We start from the raw sequence: 7827 nt of genomic DNA on the forward strand, positions 1-7827 counted from the left end.
GTCACAGGCGTGGCAAGGCTTCAGACAAGGCGAGGCGAGGCGAGGCAACAGAAGGAAGGGAAGGGATTGAGACGGTGTGTTTCGACAAGAGCAATCCAGCAACCAAGCCCTGGTCTCTGGACATATGTATGAGTCTGCCCAAACTACAATCATGTGCCTCAATTAGAGTGCTCAACAGAAACGGGGTAAACAGGAAAACCTGGAACAAAGGTCAATGGACCGGACCTTGAAGCGGAATGCGGACGACACCGACCGGACCATGACAGAGCCCGCTCCCTCTACGTGAGCCTTCTGGCGACCAAACAGGCTATCTCAGACTATGGACGATCCGGGCGGGTGGGAGGGTATTTAACAGAAGAGAACCCCTAGTGGCAAGAGGAAAACGACAGTGACTCTGTCGCTGGGTCCAAGACTGGCGGGATTGTTCTGTCATAATGGGAGCGTCAGGACGCAGACACTGACAAACTAGGAACAGGACTAGGACTAGAGTTAAGCACGCAAGGGAAGTGGAGAAGAAAGGACGCTGGACATGACACAGGCCCGGGAAGAGACTAGGGTACAGGGCCTCGGCTAGGACTTGATTAGGATATTGGAACCAAGACATGGAACTAGGAACTAGGAGCCTGGGCGTGGGCTCCGAGCCAGAGACTGAACAAGGACCCAGAGCCTAGGACTTGACTCGGGCTCGGATCCCAAAACCAGACAAGGACATGACATGGCTACCGGACAAGACGTGGCTGGGGACTTGAGGCTTGAGTCTTGAGGCAGGGGTCTTGAGGATTGAGGCTTGGGTCTTGGGATCTTGGCGACCAGGCGAAGACGTGACGAGGCTTGGTTTCCTGGTGGCTCGGGTTCTTGGAAGCTCAGTTTCTCGGTGGCCAGAGGAGGACATGACGGGGCAAGGGTACTGCGAGGCAACTCCTGGGCAGGACACAGGTGTCTTACTCGACGGAGGCATTGGGACAGGAAGGGACAGAACCAACCACAGGGTAACGGCAAACGGTCTGGCTTACCCTACGAGGCAAGGGACAGGAAGGGACAGTACTGACCGCAGGGTAACGGCAAACGGCCGGCCTTACTCGACGGAGGCAAGGGACAGGAAGGGAGCTAGGTCCGGGGTGGCTCCAAGACTCGGAGCGGCTGGTAACCTCAGCAGGCTACGGAACAGCCAAACCTATATCTGGATGACTGCACTAGCCTTCCACTGGTGGGTTGCTCCAAGGCGAGACTGATGAACTGCAAACGAGGGTCACAGGCGTAGCAAGGCAACAGAAGGAAGGGAAGGGTTTCAGACATAGTGTTTAGACAAGAACAATCCAGCAACCAAGACCTTGTCTCTGGAGGTATTTATGAATCTTCCCAAACTAGAATTTTGTGCCTCAATTAGAGAGCTCAACAGAAACGGGGTAAACAGGAAAACGTGGACAAGCGTCATGGACCGGACCGTGAACCGGAATGCGGACTTCACGGACCGGACCATGACAATTCTAGCTCCAAGGCAACAATGAAATGACTGTACAGCTTTCACAGACGAGTGTATATTGGTAACCAATGCTGGTATCGTTCAGTTTTTACACATGTAAAAATAGCAACACTGAATATGTGTTCAAAGCTTAAGACCATAAGACATACGGGCAGAATTAGTCCATTTGACCCATCGAGTCTGCTCCGCCATTCAATCACAGCTGTTCCTTTAATTTCTCCGCCTCAACCCCATTTCCTGGCCTTCTCCCTGTAACCTTGATTCAATGCCCAATCAATAAGCTATCAATCTCTGCTTTAAATATACTCAACGACCTCGCCTCGGCAGCTGAAAGTGGTCCCATATTCCACAAATTCACCACCCACTGGCCAATGAAATTTCTCCACATCTCTGTTTTGAACGGACACCACTCTATCTTGAGGCTGTGCCCTCTTGTCCTAGATCTTTCCACATGGGGAAAACATCCTTTCCACATCTACTCTGTCTAGGCCTTACAACAATCCACCGGTTTCAATGAGATCCCCCCCTCATCTTTTTGAATTCGGCGAGTACAGACCCAGAGCCATCAAAAGTTCCGCGTATAAAAACCCTTTCATTCCTAAAATCATCCTTGTGAACCTCCTCTGGGCTCTCTCCAATGCCAGCACATCCCTTCTAAGATGAGGGGCCCAAAACTGTTCACAATACTCAAGGTGAAGCCTCACCAGTGCCTTAAAAAGCCTCAGCATCACATCATTGGTATTGTATTCTGGACCTCTCTAATTCCCTGCCCATTCACCTAATCTGTCTAAGTCCTTCTGCATCCTAAATGTTTCCTCAACACTACCTGCGCCTCCACCAATCTTCGTATCATCTGAAAACTTGGCAACAAAGCTATCTATTTCATCACCAGCCATGCAAATATTTACTTTAATAACTTGGAAACTGTCATGGAGATCAGTCAAAGAATCCGCATTCAATTCTGAACAGACATTGGAGACTTAGTAGCTTCTAGGCTCAAACAGGAGACTTTAGACCAAATCTGCCTTGTCTGGTGATGATGCAGGGCTGTGATCAAGTTGCAACAGGACATACGTTTGCACATTCTGGGGAATCTGGGAGTACAGATCCAAGGCAGAGCAGAAGCCCATGGTTTGCTGAGAACATTATTGATCTCTCAAAACAGCATTCGAAGAAATGTCATCCATCTGACCCCCTATGAGTTACATTTCTCTCTGCACAGTTTCTGCCTGACTTGCTGGTGTTTCTGATTTTCGTCTTATTAATTTCAGAGTTATACCATTCGGGTTATTTTGTCTTTTAGTCACTATAGAAAAATGTGGCAATTTCCTCTGTGGTTATTTGAGTTGGATGTGCAGAATCTGAATGCTCAGGTTACACGTCTCTGGCTGCATCATCAGATTTTTTTCAGTATCATTATCGTGGTGAGTAGGTTTCCTGGAAGCTGCATCTCCCCGAGAGTCAATGGGCATCGCTCGCCTGAGCTCCATTCTTGCTAACAGCAACAGGAACAACCTTCTAGTTAGACATGTGAACCATTACACATTTGACATTTGATCAGTTTGCTCTTTTCATCAGGTGCCAAAGTCTATTCTTCTCACTCCCAACGAACACATTTCTCACAACCTCCGTCTTCCTATTAAATGTTTCATATTTCATCGCCGGATTATCTTTTGATTCTGAACATCTGCGTTATATATCTATTTTCAAAGAAACTTTCAGGGTTCCAGAGCGGTGACATTGTTGGCAGTGTGTTTTTGGGCGACACAGGACACTTCAGCTGACGTGCAGGGGTTAAACTGCCCACATGATCACACAAAGCAACATCAGCTCAATACCACACATACACGAACAACAGCTCCCAAGCCGCCACCACCCCCCTCCCCCACACACAGACACTAAAGAATTAATATGATTCAAAATGATTCAAACGCGGGGTGAAAGAATTTACTTTCTGACTGGGAATACCGCACCGGCCAGTCACTATTGACGTCACATCAGGGTTTACATTAACGGAAATAAGTGAATAAATTGTACAAAAAAACTCCTCTATAAAAAAGTAGGTCTTTTTTTTAAAGTAAACTGGCGTAATCAGGCAAGATGTGACTGTTGGGCTGAGCCGGGGTCACTCGGCCTCAGGTTCCTCACCCACAAGCAACCTCGATCTTATTGGTCCAACCATCCGACGCTTATCCGGCAAGATCCCAAAGTAAATAAAGGACAGGGTCATCCCATGAATTGGCTAAGAGTCCCCGATCAACAAAAGATAAACCTTCAAAACGTTAGTGACTTACAATGTAACAAATTAAGTTCGGGCAGTAAAGATAAAACACGGGATTAAAGAGAAAAATAGAAGCCCTACAGTGAGTGACGGAACAAGACCAGCGTCTCACTTACCAGTGACTTGGAGAGTGACGGTCGCTGAGGTTTGTGAGCCGCTGGTTGGGACCATGTTCACCTGGTATTCCCCACTGTCTGACTTGTTCACCGACTTCAGCAGTAGCGACCCATTGGAGTTGAACAGCACAGCTCGCGATGTATAAGAATTATGAATAGACACCACTTTACCGATCCACTGACAGACTGTTTTCTCGTGAAAAGTCCAGCTTCCACTGGCGATCTTGTCCGACGGCTGCACTGAAAACAACGCATTTCCCCCGACGGGTGACTGTATCTGACTGTTCTCTGCTTTGACGGCAAAATCCAGAGACTCGGCTGAAAAAGAGAAAATCGTATGAGGGTAAAGTGACAGAGGTGGACAGACAGGAGAAATGTGCTTAGCTCAGTCAGTACGGATACTTAAGATCTGTACTCGGCTCAATAAGATCTTCTCTTGCAAACTAATCTTCTTTCCTACATACACCCGCCGTTCTGTTGATTCTCTGACCACGAACCGTCCGAGAGACCCGCACCAGCAGTTATGAAGGAACAAAGAACAAGCGCTGGGAACGGCAGCAGCGCCATAGCGAGAGAACCGCATCTGCCTTCTGTTACACTTGGAGACAGAAACACACTTCCCGGTCTCTGGGCCGCCTCGTTTGATTCCGTCGTCAGAGGCGGCAGAGCTCATTAGACCAATTTTCCAGCGAACCAACGTGCTTGCCCTGACACACGCACGCACACACACGAGCGAGAGCGCGCACCCACACACACTAGCGAGAGCGCGCATCCACACACACCTCTGTCATATAAGACCCTGATTTTCCTGCTGGAGCCTTTGCCCCCGTCTGCTGACAATCCGTTGTACACTATTATCATTCTATCCACCTGCGCCTCTGCAGCTTCCCATCTCTGAATCAGAATCATGTCTACCATATTATCACCAGGCATGCGTCATGAAATCTGCTACTCCATTGCCGTTGCTTAGGATTTATTAGCTTCATGTAAGATCCTGAATAGGTATATCCTGGCGGGTGAGGTCAGCCCCTTCCTCACCGCCGCCTAGCACTCTGAAAATTAAAATAACTGATGCCCACAAAGCAGGAGAAGGCTGTAAGAAGATAGTAAAGCGTTTTCAGGTAGCCGTTTTCCCAGTTTGTAGTGTAATTAAGAGATGGCAGTTAACAGGAACGGTGGAACGGAGGAGGTCAAGTTGAGGTCTGGAAGACCAAGAAAACTTTCCGAGAGAACTGCTTGTAGGATCGCTAGAAAGGCAAATCAAAACACAAGCTTGACTGCAAAAGACCTTCAGGAAGATTTAGCAGACTCTGGAGTGGTGGTGCACTGTTCTACTGTGCAGCGACGCCTGAACAAATATGACCTTCATGGAAGAGTCATCAGAAGAAAACCTTTCCTGCGTCTTCACTACAAAATTCAGTTTCAGAAGTTTGCAAAGGAACATCTAAACAAGCCTGATGCATTTTGGAAACAAGTCCTGTGGATTAATGAAATAGTAGAACTTTTTGGCCGCAATCAGCAAAGGTTTGTTTGGAGAAAAAAGGGTGCAGAACTTCATGAAAAGAACACCTCTCCAACTGTGAAGCACGGGGTGGATCAATCATGCTTTAGGCTTGTGTTGTAGCCAGTGGCACGGAGAACATTTCACCGGTAGAGGGAAGAATAAATTCAATTAAATACCAGCAAATTCTGGAAGCAAACATCACACCGTCTGTAAAAAAGCTGAAGATGAAAAGAGGATGGCTTCTACAACAGGATAATGATCCTAAACACACCTCAAACTCCACAATGGACTACCTCAAGAGGCGCAAGCTGAAGGATTTGCCATGGCCCTCGCAGTGCCCCGACCTAAACATCATCGAGAATCTGTGGATAGACCTCAAAAGAGCAGTGCATGCAAGAGCGGCTCAAGAATCTCACAGACCTAGAAGCCTTTTGCAAGGAAGAATGGGCGAAATTCCCCCAAACAAGAATGGAAAGACTCTTAGCTGGTTACACAAAGCGTTTACAAGCTGTGATACTTGCTAAAGGGAAGGGGAGTGGGGGTGGTTACACTACTGACCATGCAGGGTGCCTAAACTTTCTTATCGGACGCACACCCATACACGACTACACTTTCTTATCCGCATCTCCAGCTCTCCGTCGTGTTTGTTTAACACATAGTTACCACCCTTAGAGTTTGATGCCCAAGCACTGGTGTTTGGGATGTCTCCCTGACGATCTCTAGATGTTCGGACTGTGACTGCGTCAGTGAAGAAATTGGAGATATGAAAGTGTTTATTGATCACCACGAACAGGCATTTTCTAGGACACACTCTCGATAGAAAACCTATAACTCAAACTGGAGCAAGAGTTTATACTCCTGGGGAAATGGTGATGACAGTTTATTCTATACAATTTTGCAAGATACAATGACACAATCTACTTGAATATTTTCAGTCTGACAAATGGTTCATTTTAGAGTGGAAGCGCATTGTAATTCACGACTCTTTTGAAGGCTTAGACAATTTTCCTGAGTCCATCTAGTTCAAACAAATGGTCAAAAACTTCTGAAAACAGAGAACGCAGGAGCTCAAGGTCACTGCTGTGAGGATGGGTCAGGCAGGGAATGCAGGAGACTGATCGTGTGTTGAGAAGTGGGATCTGTTTAATGTGATGTCATGGTTGGTACAGACACTGTGGGCCAAAAGGTCTGTTCCTGTGCTGCTCCTTCCTCTGTACTATGTAGGAGTAAGACAAACAACATGCAGCACGGTTCTTTTCTTAGACGAGATATTTCTCTCAATGGTGCTGAACATGTTTTTGACCCAGGAGACTGTTTGGTACACTTCACACAAACAAGCTGAGGATAGTTGCTCGTAATCGGGATTGGGAGATAAGGTTACAGTGGGATGAGCTGTGATTACAATTGGTGGAAATTCAGAGTGGAATGGCTGCTTTACTCTGAGTGGATCTGCTCAATCGATGGAGAAAAGTCGCACTGTCAAAAGATGCGGTGGAGAGTTGGGTCTGATGGTGTTTCAAACAAAATTGTTTTCAGTTTCGCAATTAATTCACTAAAATAATCACAAACTCTCACCTCAGGGATTGCACTTGACTGATGTAATCGGTTTGTAAATAATTTAAAAATCTTTATTATTACATCTTCTGAAATCTGTCCCTGTGGAGTAGCTAAATGGTATTAAAACCTCATACATGTTCTGCCTCAATGTTTCATTCCGAGAGATCGCCTGTGGCACAGAGCGACAAATGACTCGACAGAGGCAATGTCAACAATGCTGGATAAGTATAGGAGTGTGCAGGAAATATTGAGAGTGTTGATTACCGTCATTGGCGTTCCCGGTGAGTGAGCAGAGCATTTCCTGTTTGGTATTTCTGTGTTCTAACCGGTGTGAACCTGCTTATGATCATTTTACAACTCTCCAAATTGATGATTATTGTACAAATTTCCTCTGTGATATCCATTCTGTCAAATAAAACCTCTGTATCTCCTCCAACTCACAGAATCGACTCGAACTTTGCACTTGCATTCAATGGCACGTTGACCAGAGTGGTACTAGAGCTGGGGACGGGCAGCGCCACTGGAATGTCTGACTGACAGAGTTATTTATACTCTGTGGTGTTGACTGCTGATGAATTATTTATCAGAGTAAACACATGGTCCTTTGATGACAGCTGGCCCAGTTCTGGATACAGACAGCTCTCTTGGAAGGGTAACTGGGAGGGATTCAGTAGGACATTGCCCACAGTTGTATTAGTGCTGGGGAAAGGCCCCTCTGCAGGAAGGTGTGACAAGTGGACGTTTAGTGGGACCGTGCCAAGAGTTGCACCAGTGCCAGAGACAGGTATCTCTATAGGAAGACGTGACGAGGAGGGTTTTGATGCGACCTCGTCTGGAGCTTCCTGATGTTTTGGACAAGAAGTTGTCCGCGAAAGGGTGTCCGGAG

At 46.9% G+C, this 7827-nt stretch overlaps 1 pseudogene; it reads left to right on the plus strand.

Moving 5' to 3' along the window:
• Nucleotides 1-7078: 7078 nt before the first annotated feature.
• The window catches only part of LOC140207811 (probable G-protein coupled receptor 139), a 2672-nt pseudogene continuing 1923 nt past the window's right edge, over nucleotides 7079-7827 (plus strand).

Source organism: Mobula birostris, chromosome 13 (assembly GCF_030028105.1).
Source record: "Mobula birostris isolate sMobBir1 chromosome 13, sMobBir1.hap1, whole genome shotgun sequence".
NCBI lineage: Eukaryota > Metazoa > Chordata > Chondrichthyes > Myliobatiformes > Myliobatidae > Mobula > Mobula birostris.